Genomic DNA, 15,336 nt, shown 5'->3' with positions numbered 1-15,336 from the left:
TTTTAATCAGTAGTGTCCCATCTCTCAGAGATGAGGACACACCATGGACAGACTGTGTATTTTTTCCTTGTCTTTCTCACAGTAGCAATGGATGTGAACTAAACTGACGACTTCCCCTGCCCCTGTGCCAGCACGGCCAGAGGCACTCCCTTCTGAGGCAGCTGGCGGGTCCGAGCTGGGGGCCGCCTCCTGGGCCACACAGCCCTGCGCTCACAACCTGCCAGCTGGTTCATGAACACTGGGCTTTGGCATAAGAAAGGGCTGGAACTAAGACAGCCCCCAGAAGCCATCTTGCCTTATCTTTGTCTTTGGATAAGATAATAGACAAAGCTGCTACAAACCAGGTCTCCTTCCCTCTGCCGGCCCGCATTCCTCCCAGGAGTCAGTGTCTATTATCAGCTTCCTCCGTACCGTCCACTCAGAGGTGTAGACGGTGGGGTGATGGGAGGGGGTTACGGGCAATAAGAGGATGCACCGCTGCAGAGAATTTAAAGATAATAATAAAGCTTACAAATCAACAAAACTGCTGCTTCTTACCACCAATGCTGACAGTTTAAACAGTATCAGTGATAAAATACTTTTTCCTACAAGTTCTAAACAATTGCTTATTTGCCCTGGACGCAGTTGGACTCGGACACAGGTGTTCCTTCTGAAAGTCAGTTTGTGACAGCTTGAAATTATCTAAGATTCCTTTGGCACATTTTGTGTCTCCAACCCCTGTGATACTTCATCCCTCTACTTAAATAGGTTCAGAATAAGCAATGATAGCACAGCCAGTGTCTAGATGAAGAAACAGGACATGCATTATTTCAAGTCTATTTGACCACAAGGAGTTTTCATCAGAGCTTAACACTCAAGACAATGAAGGAAAAAATAAAATAGAAAAAAATAAAAACTCAAGACAATGAAACCGATTGTCAACAACATGGTAACTTTTTTATGTGCAAATTTCAGTTCATATATGGAATATTTCACTGAATTTGAAGTTTTTCAAAATAATTCTTTATGAAAATTGTTAATCATTTGGAAATGAGAGACGCTGAAAGTGAGTACCTCCTTCAATTTTGTGCCTTCCCTTATTCCTAGCCATGCCTCCTTGATGGAGATCCAAGAAGTACCTTTGCTTGCTCTCTGAGCTGCAGCAGCTAGAGTATGGACACTTGACCTAAGCTTGGCCCACCAGGGACAGCAGAATTCTACCAGGACTTTTGAATCTGGAGCCAGTGACTCAAAGATCAGGGATAATTTGGAATCCATTCTCGTGGGAGTGATGATGGGGCCAGGAATGGAGCAGCAGAGGTGTTTTACCAGAACCTTTCTGTCCTATGATTTTGGCTCGAAGTCCGGCCTGGTTGTGTACCTTGGTTTCTGTGTGCTTGTTAAGCCTGATTCAATGGGCTTGCGGTTGACTCTCTGAGCTCCCTGAAATCTTTCTAATGAATTCTTAATCTGCTTAAGTTAACTGGAGTCAGTATGTTATTTGTTGTCAGAAGCTCTTACTGGTATTCCTAATTCAAAGGGAGATTTTGAGGATAATCCTGCAGTCCATGATAACTGCATATAGCAGACAAATAAGTGCCCTAAAGATGTAAACCAGTAGCCTTACTAGAAATGTCAAAGCCTATCTCATGGGCTAACTGTCCCTGACCACCCTTGCCAGATCTTAGAGGGTCTGACAAGACAAAAACCAGAGGCTCTCTTTGGTTAGAGAAATCTATATAGAGTTTACTCCACTTAAATTAGGGGCAAAAACCATTTTCAAAACATCTAGTCAGGTTTGTGGTTCAGGCAAATAAAAAGAGAAATTAAAGAAAACAGAAGGTATCTTGTCAGTAGAAGTCTGAATGCCAAGTTTAAAATGCCTCATCTGACCATTTATTTTTTTTTTTTAATTTTTTATTTATTTATGATAGTCACAGAGAGAGAGAGAGAGAGGCAGAGACACAGGCAGAGGGAGAAGCAGGCTCCATGCACCGGGAGCCCCACGTGGGATTCGAACCCGGGTCTCCAGGATCGCGCCCTGGGCCAAAGGCAGGTGCCAAACCGCTGCGCCACCCAGGGATCCCTGACCATTTATTTTTAATTGCTTGCTCTGCTCTCAATGTTCTCAGATCAAAGGAATGGAAAACTCATCTGTAAACTGCAGCGAAACATTAAGTCTATAACATACCAACATTCAGTATAAGAAGTGGGCAACATTCAGTATGAGAATTCAATTCAAACTCTACTCATTTCCAAAATGATCCCTACTGATTCCTTTCTTCTATCCATCATAACTATGATAAATACCTCACTTTTGTGTTAGGTTTAATGGATTTGAGCAAGTTCTCTAAAATCTCTAGACTGAGGTTTTCTCCTTTTTCTTTTGGAATAGTAACATCATCATGGGAAAATTAAGAAAGATTACATAAAACGCCCTAACACAGTGCCTGGCACCTAGCACAGCAACTGGGCAATATTTCCCTCGTTTAGTCTTTAGTAAACACCTGCTAGGGACCAAGAACTATTTGAGGTACCGGAAAGCTATTCATATTTGTGCTGTGTTTGCTGTGCTTTCCGTCTGCTACTTTGCTAAGAGGTAATTAAATGGCCTTTCTAAATACCAAGATGAATAGATAGCCGCCAGCACCAACTTCCTCAACTTATCTCCTATCTGCTCTTCCTTCCCACTCCCGGTGTGCATGTGCACACACAGAGCCCTGTAATTCAGAGACTTGGGTACAGCTTAGGAAAGTCAGCTTCCTCTGTCATGCCACTAGATTACCCTGTGCTTTTACAAATGCCGCCACCATTCTTACTCGTCTAGATCTGTGTACTCTGTTATATGGCATCAGATGTGTTTCCCTCACTATACTCTCTGCTAAATAATTATATATGTAATCTCTATGCAATTACTGTCCATAATTGCCCCAGCCTCCATTGAGAGGAGGGTCCATAACTCTCTCACTTCTGCACCCATCACATTTAGGATAATGCCTGGTACCTGAAATATATTACTTGAATAAATGGAAAACAGCTCTTGAAATTCCACATCTTTGGGATTCAGGTTCTTCATATCCCCATCACCATGCAACTCTATTCCAAACTCTAACAATGTCATGATATTTGCCCCTTATTGTCCTCAGAGATTAAATGCACACTGCCTCTGGTTAGTAAGAGCAGTAGGCAGAGAGAGAGGGAGAAGTAGGCTCCCCACTAAGCAGAGTTGCCAGACACGGGGCTCAATCCCAGGATCCTTGGATCATGACCTGAGCCAAAGGCAGACACTTAACTCACTGAGCCACCCAGGCACCCCTGGTTGGTGAACTTAACTCAGGGACCAAATTGAGGCCCATGAGAGATGGCCTAGGTAAGTTGGCGACTCAGGCTTATACTTTGGCATTTCATTCAACAGACATTTGTTTAAATATTTGTTCAAATTTTCTTAGAACAGAGGCAAAAGGTTTCTTGGGGAGGAACTGACCACTGGAACAGAAGTTTGCCTCTTTTTGCTTGTTCTCTGCAGTTCAGCTCTGATCCCAAACTGGCACAATTCAGTCAGCAAAAAAAAAAAAAAAAAAACAAAAAAAAAAAAAAAAACATCCTACAATTAACAGGAACCACCACTGTTAGAGGGCAGCTTAGGCCATCAGCGTTTTCTTTGAACATTTTCTTTGGAAGTGTCATTGCCCCAGCCCAAGCAACTTACCAAATCATTCCTTCTCATCACACACACTACTCTCCCTGAGAGGGATCCTCGTGAACAAAAGGTGCTCCATCTTATTACATACCTTTCCAGGTATTTTCAGCACCCATTTTAGATCGACACCCCATCACATGACCCATCTAGCTTACCCTTTAATTTGGCTCCTGAGTTCATTAAACCAATTGTTTGGGGTTCATAATAAAGAATGTATATGCTAGTTAAATATGTTCGCGTCACATCCAGAAATCTCAATCCTGGGAAGACAAAAAGGACAAAATGAGAAGAAAAAAAACTGTATGCCTTAAGATGTTGTTTGCAATGTCTTTTTTCCAGGAGGAGGGACGGGGCAGTGAGAGGTTATCAGGCTAGTAAGTGTTTCACCAGAGGGAAAGGGGGATGTATATACTTGTAAAATAATCATCATATAAATAAATATTATATTTAAACAATATTATATATAATATATATAAACATACAGTATATGTAATATATAAACATATATGTTATTATATAGATGAAGTGTTTCTTGCAAGGGATTAGTTTATCTGGACACGGGAGCTGGCCAGGTGATTCCCAAGGCCATGGGACAGGCTGTGGGGACAGGCAGGCTGGAAGTGCAGGCAGCTGCTCAGACTGTATTGCAAGGCAGAAATAATTTCCTCGTCTCCGTATCACCTTCGGTCCTGCTTTTAAAGCCTTCCAACTGATTGCATCAGCTCCACCCAGCTTATCAAGGATAATCTCCCCTACATAAAGTTAACTGAATGCAGCTATTTATCACATGCACAAAATACCTTCTCGGCAACACCTAGAGTGGTGTTTGAGCAATTGGGTGTAGCTTAGCCAAGTTAATACATAAAACTGTTATTTTCCTGTCATACAAACAATTCTAGAAAAATAAGCAAAACAAAAAAAAAATGTGTAGAATTCTATCACATACGGACAACCACTATTAACACTTTGTTTTTAATAAGTCCCTTCTAGTGCTGTTTTTCTAGGAATTTATGTATTTATAATAGCAGGAAAAAGGGAAATAAACTAGGCCTTTAACAATGGGGCAATGGTTGTGGGAATTATGGTGTATGCATGCGAAGCAAAATTATGCAGTCCTTAAAAGTTGTAATTATGCAACCTATATCACCCTGAAAAAAACACTTCAAGTAAAAAAGGCACAGCACAAAATTATATCCCCACTGTGATTATAACTATGTAAAAATTGTATAACATGGTAAAACAGACTAGAAGGAAACAAAAATAATGCAGTACGGAGGGAAGGATAAAGAGGCAGAGCACAGAGGGTTTTTAAAGCTGTGAAACTACTCTGTGTGATACTATAACCGTGGATACATGTCATCATACATTTGTGCAAACCTATAGACTGTACCCCAAGGGGGAACTATACATAATTGATGTATAAAATGTACACAACTAGGATGCCTGGCTGGCTCAGTGGTTGAGCGTCTGCCTTCAGCTCAGAGTGTGATCCCAGAGTCCTGGGATGGAGTCCCTCATCAGGCTCTCCACAGGGAGCCTGCTTCTCCCTCTGCCTGTGTCTCTGCCTCTCTCTCTGTAACTCTCATGAATAAATAAAATCTTTTTTTTTTTTAATGTACGTAACTATGCAGCTGTGAATGTAAGCTATGGGACTGGGCAATAACTTGTCGATGTAGGTTTGGCCAGTTGTAACAAATGGACTACCCTGGTGGGGGATGTTAATAGTGGAGGAGGTTATGTATGTGTGGGGGCAGCAGGTATCTGACACTCTCTGTCCTTTCTGCTCAATTTTGCTGTGAACCTAAAACTGCTCTAAAAAATAAAGCCTATTTTTTTTAAAAATGCAACAAATGTCAATGTCCACCCCCATACCTTCCAGCAAGTATCATTTTGTGTGACCTGAATGAGCTTCTCAGACTGCTCCCAGCATCCACAACTCTGCCTGAGGACCTTCTCTGTCCTCTATAGCTCATCCTGCCCAAGCCAGGGAAAAATAAAAGTGCTGGAGAATTAATATCCTCCTGGGAGCAACTCAACCAATGACTGATGAAAGTGGCTGGTATATACCTGGTCCCTCAGGCAAGATATCCTGGAGGCGGGTGTTGTGCAGTGGGTCCCAGCGTACCCAGTTAGCTTGTATCCCAGTTGCCCACAGTTCCTCTCGCACTAAATCACATTCTACAGGCTTCCTTTCTTCTCAGTCTTACTTTCCTGCTCCCCTAGCAATGTCCTCCTCATCTCCTAAATAAACTCCTTGCTTGTCTTGGTTTGATTCTGGAGCATCCATTCTCAACAGGAGTGATACGGTCCTCAGGAGGTGAAACTTGGTTACCTGGGGGATAGGAGTAACAATATTTTACTTTTTATGTATAAAGCACAGATATACACATAGTACACTAACAAATTTATAGTACTTCTGTTATATTAAGCATTCGTATGGGGGTAATTAAGAAAAATATGTCTAAAAAGTTTCCTTAGAGGGTTAATTTTTTTTTTTTAACAAAGGCTGAGAAATATTGTGAAAGGGCTGGTGGAGGTGGGGCATAGACTTAACTAAACTAAAAATAATACAAACAAAAATAAAAACATCTTGTTTTGTTAGAATGAATGACCAAATACGAATACTGACTTTTTTTTTTTAAAGATCCTATTTTTTATTAGAGTGAGCACAAGTGGCAGGGAGAAGCAGAGGGAGAAGCAGGCTCCCCGCTGAGCAGGGAACCTGACTCTGGCTCAATCCCAGGACTCTGAGATCATGGCCTGAGCCAAAGGCAGCCACTCAACCACTGAGCCACCCAGGTGCCCCTGAATATTGACTTCTAATTTCTTTTTTTTTTTATCACCTCAGTTTGTTGTGGAATCTGGTACAATAATAACATAGTAATAATTATAAAAAACAAACAAAAAAAAGCAGACCTGGGCCTGGCCTACAAGGTACTTCTGAGCCAGAGACAAACACCTGTCATCAACTAGGTTGGAAGTCCTCTGGATCTCAATCTCCTTGCTGCTACTTACACACCTAGCCACCCACCCACTTCCTGCCCCCAACCCTCACCTGCATCATTTCATTCCCCTTTCCTGACAGTCTGGGTGGAAGCACTTTGGATTAAGAGCTTGAATTAGGGTTTTTTTCCTTTTTTTTTTTTTCAGTAAAACAAAAAAAGAAAAACAGCTCAGCATACATAGAAACTCCCTCTTTATGAAAGGGAGTTCACTGGAATGTGGAAGTCAGGAGTTCTGTAGAATGAAGAGTGAGAATGGAAGACTTGATGAGGAAACCTTTTCTAGAATGTGAGGGCACAGTCAGGACAAAAGACATCCAGGGTCCATTCGATCCCCCTGTACTTTCATGGCAAGGGCAGGAGATGAAATCCAGCACCAGGGAAACTTTGAGGTTAGGCATGTTTAGTCTGGTCTCTGGAGGGTAACAGGGGGCTATGACAGTGCTCAGTGCCATGTGCAGAAATTATTCTAGCTGAAGGGAGCTGAACATTGTGAAGGGCAAAGGGGAGATTGAAGAACCCATAGGGTGGTTGTGACTAGCCATGGGTAACTGACAGCCAAAACAAAGGGATCAAGTCAGTTCTGAATCATTACCCACCAGTACAATGACCTAAATTCTTGAAACTGGCCCAAAAAAGAGTTTCTTCTATAGTATGTAAAAATGCTAGTCAAAGTGCTCTATTACCATATCTTATTTTCAAATAAGGCAAAGGATTGGTTAATACCAATGTTCTCACTTTTCTTCCCAGTTAAAAGGAGGCCCAGGGCTCTAACCCAGGCCAGACTGGGCTCCAGGAGCTCAAAGGGGTCCAAAGAGGGCAGGGTTGGTTGGCTGGAAGAGGAGGGAGCTGGAAGCAGAACTGGTAAGACCCAGGAGCTGTTTGCACAAAGGCAGATTCTCACATGCCTGGATGGCTTAGGTAGAAGCAAATTAAACAGATTCTCAAAGTCCCTTTCTTCTCCTTCTGATTCAGTGAACTTTATTATCTTATGTAAGTGCCCAAGATACTTTCTCCTTATAAACTAGGCCTTGGAGAAGCTTGTAAAGATTTTGTGGCACACAAGGTAAAATTCCACTCTAGTTCAAACTGTACCATTTGCAGAGAGTGAGTCACAATGATTTCCAGCCTGTCCAGCAAATGGTTTTGGATGTTCATGACCTAAACTTTTGTTTCCTACCCAAGGATGAAACTGAGGAGCTCATCTAAAGATTAATAGTTTTAATAATAAAAATACCTATCCTTTACTGAGAGCTTACTAAGTGCCTCAGTATATGATATATTATTTTATTCTCACAACCCCTTGAGCTTATGGAGATTATTAGTGTCTATTCTACAGATGGGAAAACTGATTCTCTGGGAGGCCAAGTAATTTGCCTCAAGATCACATAGAGTAGATGCAGTAGTTAACTTCAGGGACTATACACTTTTCCTCTCAAAGAGGTAGAACGATTGTTTCATTAGAATTGTTACAACGGATCATGCATGAAGGTGGGTGGGTAAAGACAGCAAGGGATGTCCTCAGCAAGCATTTGAAGTGACAGTGTTCAGAAGATCAACATACGGCAGTAGATCATTTAGCGTATGTAGTTGTGACCCTCTGCAGTATCCTCTGCCTTAGAAAAAGGCTCCCCAAGTATTTGAACTTCCTCTCAGGATGTGCCAGGTACTTGAAAAAAGCAGGTAGAACTTTGTGACTTTCCAGCGTACTGAAAAACATCCTTTGAGTTTGCAGTTTATAAAGGATTATAGTGTTATAAAAGGATCTTCCTCCTCTTGTCAGAGGCTTTTCAGTGTACCCAACTTTTGTTTCAAATTTCAAAAGTTTTGGGGCACCTGGGTGGCTCAGTGGTTGAGCGTCTACCTTTGGCTCAGGTCCTGATCCCGGGGTCCTGGGACTGAGTCCCATATCAGGCTCCCCAAAGGGAGCCTGCTTCTCCCTCTGCCTATGTCTCTCATGAATAAATAAAATATTTAAAAACTTTTTTCAAAAGTCTCATTCACTCCTGCAACCTCAGGTTCCTGAATAACTTCAAACCCTTTTCCTCCACTTGTTTCCAAGATGGCTGCCACAAAGTCCTTCCCTCCCAACAGGCTCACACCATCCTAGTCAAGAGGTGAGGTCTGGTCCTTCACTCCTCTTGAATATGCATGAGTCTTAACAACTTGTGTGATGAATAAAAACAGTGGAACTGACCCATGGCTTTCAAATCTAGGTCAAAAAAAACCTTGCTGCTTCCATCTGACTCTTAAAATAATAGCTCTTAAAAGTGAGTTGCCATGTGATGAGTGTGGTTATTCTGAGACTATCATTTTGTGAGAAGCCCAGCCCACATTGAGAGGCCCTGGAGGAGAAAGAGGTGTTAAGGAGCACCCAGGCACCATACCTGCGAGTGAGACATTCATCCTGGGAGTAGACCCTCCAGTCCTAGCCGCCACCACTGACACCACGTGGATAGACACCAGACTAGCCAGACAGTCCTTCTTCAATCCTTGACTCACAAAATCATGGGGCAAAATAAAATGGTTGTTTTAAGACATTCAGTTTTGGAATCACTTTTTTCTGTAGCCACAATTAAATTGAAACCAACAACTAAACATTCTCAAGCCTTTTTTAGCTTAAAAAAACAATATAACAAAAAAGCTCTACACCCCCGTCTACTTACAACTCAGTCTCCTTCCTCTCTTCATATCTAAACTTCCGGAGTAGTCTTCAACAGATTTCTCTCCCTTCTCACCTCCCACTCCTCCATCCACTTTTATCAAGCTTCTGTCCTCTTCTGAAACTGCAAACAATCCTAACAGCTCTATTATTACTAACACCTTTCTTTCTTGGCTCCCCTGCATTCTCTGACATTTGTCTACTTCTCTTTGGAAACACCCCCATCCCCTGGGCTTCTTCTTTCCTACTGATCCTTACTTCTCAGTCTCCTTCTTCTTCGGCCAGCATCTTTATTATTATTATTATTATTATTATTATTGAAGTTTGATTTGCCAACATATAGTATAACACCCAGTGCTCATCCCATCAAGTGCCCTCCTCAGTACCCATCCCTCCACCCACCTCCCCTTCCACTACCCTTTGTTTCCCAGAGTTAGGAGTCTCTCATGTTTTGTCACCCTTTCTAATTGTTCCCACTCATTTTCCTTCCTTTCCCTTAAAATCCCATTCACTATTTTTTATATTCCTTGTATGAGTGAAACCATATGATGATTGTCCTCTGATTGACTTACTTCACTCAGCATAATACCCTCCAGTTCCATCGTTGAAGCAAATGGTGGGTATTCGTCCTTTCTCATGGCTGAGTAATATTCCATTGTATACATAAACCACAGCTTCTTTATCCATTCAGCTGTCGAAAGGCATCAAGGCTCCTTCCACAGTTTGGCTATTGTGGACATTGCTGCTATAAACTTTGGGGTGCAGGTGTCCTGGCGTTTCACTGCATCTGTATCTTTGGGGTAAATCCCCAGCAGGGCAATTGCTGGGTTGTAGGGCAGATCTTTTTTTAACTCTTTGAAATTCTATGCTCATTAAATAACAATCTTTGTCTTTGAGGAACCTCCACACAGTTTTCCAGAGTGGCTGTACCAGTTCACATTCCCACCAACAGTGCAAGAGGGCTCCCCTTTTTCCGCATCCTCTTCAACATTTGTTGTTTCCTGTCTTGTTAATTTTCACCATGCTCACTGGTGTGAGGTGGTATCTCACTGTGGTTTTGATTTGTATTTCCCTGATGGCCAGTGATGCGGAGCATTTTCTCATGTCCTTGTTGGCTATGTGTATGTCTTCTTTGGTGAAATTTCTGTTCATGTTTTCTGCCCATTTCAGGATTGGATTGTTTGTTTCTTGGGTGTTGAGCTTAAAAAGTTCTTTATAGATCTTGGATACTAGCCCTTTATCTGATATGTCATTTGCAAATATCTTCTCCCATTCTGTAGGTTGTCTTTTAGTTTTGTTGACTGTTTCTTTTGCTGTGCAAAAGCTTTTTAATCCTGATTAAGTCCCAATAGCTTACTTTTGCTTTTGTTTCCTTTGCCTTCACAGATGTATCTTGCAAGAAGCTACTGTTCCAACCAGCATCTTAAAAGGATCAAGTTCCCCAGGATTCTGTCTTCAACTCTCCTCTCATGCTTCACTCTCTCTCTGATTGCTAGAAGCTCCCTATAGATGATGTCGTGTTTATTACATCCTCCAGAGAGAACCAGAAGGACAAAGTTAAATTTTAATATTTAAAAAACAGAGATATCACAATAGCCAAGAAGGGGAAGCAACCCAAATTTCCATTAGCAGATGAATAAATAAAATGTGATCTATGTACATACAACAAAGTATTAGCCTTAAAAAGGAGAGAAATCCTGTCACCTGTTACAGCATAAAAGAACCTTAAGGACATTATGCTAAGTGCTATAAGCCTGTCACAAAAAGACGAATACTAGATGACTCCACTTATATGAGGGATCTTAAGCACTGAAATTCATAGAAATAGAAAGTATGAAGGTAGCTACCAGGGCCTGAGTATAGGAAACAAAGAGGAGTTGTTATTTAATGAGCATAGAATTTCAGTTTTGCAGGATGAAAAAGTGCTGGAGATATGTTTCACAACAGTGTAAATACACTTAATACTATGGAACTGTACACTTTAAAAATGGTTAATATGGTAAATTTTATGTTGTATTTTTTACCACAATAAAAAAGAAAACATTAGAAAGATAACCCTGTAAGATAGTAACCGGTTAAATACCAATATCTTTAGTGGTGCCTGGTGGTTCAGTTGGTTAAATGTTCAACTCTTGATTTGGCTCAGGTCATGATCTCAGGGTCATGAGATTGAGCCCTGCCTCAGGCTTAGTGCTCAGCATAGAGTCTGCTTGTCCCTCTCCCTCTGCTCCTCTCCCGCCACTCTCTCTCTCTCTCTCTCTCTCTCTCATAAATAAATAAAATGTTTTAAAAATATATTTTTAGGGACATCTGGGTGGCTCAGTGGTTGAGTGTCTGCCTTCAGCTCAGGGCATGATCCCAGGGTCCTGGGATCTAGCCTCGCATCAGGCTCCCTACAGGGAGCCTGCTTCTCCCTCTGCCTGTGTCTCTGCCTCTCTCTCTGTGTCTCTCATAAATAAATAAATAAAATCTTTAAAAAAAAATATTTTTAATAGTTGTAATTTTTAGAATGTCAACAAATATACTATCTCTCAAATACAGGGATAAAATTATGGCCCACCTAAGGATAGCCTTAAACCTGAGCATGTTCTGTAAGACCAATATTCCCATACTTGAAGAGAATAATATACTTGCTTACATTCTTTGTGGGTCTCATAGAATTATAAGGCTGGAGACACTTCAAGATGATCTTGCTCTACTCTGTTGTGTTTCAAAGTCCATTAGAGTTGCAGTGTCCAAATATTAGAGCATGTGACTGAGGAAGTCTGGGTCCTACTCATTTCTTTGCCTTCCCAATTTCTCCACCAGCTCTCCCTTTTTCCTGTCCCACATTATCTGGGGAGCCTGCTTCTCCCTCTGCCTATATCTCTGCCTCTCTCTGTGTGTCTTTCATAAACAAGTAAATAAAATCTTAAAAAAAAAAAAAAAAGCTTGCATATGAGCAGTAGCAGAGCACTGTGGGAAGCTATGGAATTTTACCCCCAAATTTCAAAACTGCTCTTTTGCATTCTCCTTCTTTCAAGCAGCATGGGATTAAATCAATTTAACAAACATGTAGTTTGTGATGATCACAGATTAACAACCTCAGAATGTTAGTAGCTGTCCATAAGATATGTTGCAAATAGCTAAAATCATGAGGCAAAGGTCAAGAACATGATCCAGGAGAGTGCATGGTTAGCTCTGGTTACCTTTACCTATAAAGCTACAAGATTACTGCTCATCTCATCCCTGACCCTTTCTTGTCTTAAACTGAATATACTCCTGAATCAACAGCATCAGTTTTCTCCCACCTGCAAACAAGGAGAGGCTTAGATTTGTATAGTACATCTCAGCCTTGATCACTAAAAGGCAGAAGATAATGTATATAGACTTTTCCTGCCAATGCTGGACCCACACTTCCTTTCTCATTTTTCTCATTAAGTTTAGCAATTAATTTGTAATTAGTTAAAGGAGAGAAGGGTTTTTTGCCAATACATCAATGTACCTGTCCCAAATCTGAAACTGTGCTCAGACATAAGGCTTGTGAATATCAAGACATTTGAGCTGTTCTCCTATCCACCTAGCCAAGCACCTTTTCTTTGTCTCACTTCCAGGAACCCTCTTGTAGTACAGGCATAAGAGTCTGTAAGTGGTGAGTTACATTATCACTAATTCCCAAATTTTCAAAAAAAAAAAATCTAAAAGAATTCACAGTGATTTTTCCTCTTTTCATTTGATTATGAATTGAAATACCATTTTGCACTCACTATTTTTTGAAGATTATCTATTAACAATGCTCATATTGAGCATCTATTTTGCTTCAGATACCAAATGCTTTGTATACAATTTCTAATTAATCCTCACATTAAAGAAAACATTTTACAGATGAGAGAACCAAAGCCAAAAGTGTCCAAGGAGCTTGTCTAAATCCCCAGAACAAGCAGAGGGTAGAGCCAGGACTCAAAACTAAATCTGGGGGGATGCCTGGGTAGCTCAGTGGTTTAGCACCTGCCTTTGGCCTAGGCCGTGATCCTGGAGCCCCAGGATCAGGTCCCACGTGAGGCTTCCTGCATGGAGCCTGCTTCTCCCTCTGCCTGTGTCTCTGCCTCTCTCTCTCTCTCTCTGTCTCTCATGAATAAATAAATAAAATCTTAAAAAAAAAAAAACTAAACTAAATCTGTCTGATGCTCAAATCCATACTTCTGGTTACAAAGTTGGAATTGTTCTCTATGGATTATAAAGGACATTATAGACACAAAATAAATGTAGAAATTGTACTTAGATCCTACCCAGGGTCTAATCTGTTTGACACTGACAGAGAAACTGACATGTATATGATTTTTTTTAGACACCTCTGCCAATGGAATCGGATTACCATTTCCTCTGATATTTTGCATTTAATACTACCCATGAGTCACATAACCCCCTGTGACAGTCAATTTTATGTGTCAACTTGGCTGGGCCATGGTACCAGATCAAACATTATTTGGGATGTTTCCATGAGGGCGTTTTTGGGGTGAGATTAACATGTAAATTGGTGGGGTTTGAGGCAAGATTGCCCTCCTAATGTCATCCTCTGCAATCAGTTGAAGTCCTGAATAGAACATAGGTCTGATCTCCCTCAAGCAAGAGGGAATTCAGCTAGCAGATAACCTTCAGACTTGAACTTCAGAGTTTGGACTTGCAGCCTCCATAATTGCATGAGCCAATTCCTTAAAATAAATTTTAATCTCTTTCCTTTTCCAGGGAACAGAAGTGAACATTGGTAACAGTAACAATTCACCATATAAGGGAGGCTAAATAAACGGCTGGGAGCTGGGGAAAGAGATTTGTTTTTTACTATATCATTTCTTATCTTTTCAATTTTGCAACATATGACTATATTACCTACTCAAAACAGTAAAATAATAAAAATATTAAAATGAAACTAGTGTGATAGGTCACTATAGTCAACTAGCATCCTTCTTTTTGGCTGCCCAGCATCTGAAACATCACCTTATGGAGAAGAATCAACCTCCCACTCTAGAAACTGAATATGCCAGATGCTCACTTTTCCTGCCTCCTTTGCTGCTTGGACATTGGCACATGTTCTGCTAATCACATGCAGCTTCCCAAGACTTTAACTTGGAAAGTATATTAAATAAATAAATAAATAAATAAATAAATAAATAAATAAACAAAAAAAAAACCCAAATAAATAAGAAAGTATAGAGATACAAAGAAGGGACCAAATCAAATCCTTTCTGGCAGTGGGTGATGGCAGGAATGATAGGCACATCCCATATCCAGAGTCATCTGGGAAAGTAGCAACATCCGGGGTCCAATTCTTGTGATTCTGGGAATGCCGTAGACAATGCCTACCCCCCAGCAGCAGAGGTAGGGAGTGCTCATAGAACTGGTTCCATGAAATGACTTTCAACATCATTTTGGATACATATTCTTTAAACCTGATTCTTACCCCTTCAAGAGAGTTTAGAAAGTATTCAATATCTTTTCATTAGATTCCATTTTCTGCTTAAATTAGCCAGAGTTTAGTATCTTTTGCTTGCAGCTAAGAACTCTGACTGGTACAATGCCTACCTTTTGTCTTGTTATCGCAAGGAAGAATAATTACAAGGCCTAGATGAAGCCCTCTTTAACTTTCAATTAAAATGAGGGAAATGTGAAGGATTGGATAAATAAGTAAATGGTAAATAAGTAAATGGCTTAACCTTCTTTTACCAATTCTACATGTATAAAGTTTTTCTGAGCTGGCTGCTTGTCATTGCCTAGAATATGAGCTGCAAGGTCAATGTGGATTTTAAGCTCATTGAAGTACCTGAAAATTAAAGTTAGCCGGACAATGATATATATTTTAAGATTGTCTTAAGGTTTGTCTTAATTAAGATACTGTGAAAGTGAGAGCACTGCATAAAACAGAGAAAAAGCTGAATTGAAGTCAGGAGACTCAGACTCTGGTTTGGGATCATATCTGACAGAGATTACCAGATCTCTCCTTTTCCATATTAATCAGA

Source organism: Vulpes lagopus, chromosome 6 (genome assembly GCF_018345385.1).
Source record: "Vulpes lagopus strain Blue_001 chromosome 6, ASM1834538v1, whole genome shotgun sequence".
NCBI lineage: Eukaryota > Metazoa > Chordata > Mammalia > Carnivora > Canidae > Vulpes > Vulpes lagopus.
Note: the sequence above shows the minus strand (reverse complement) of the source record.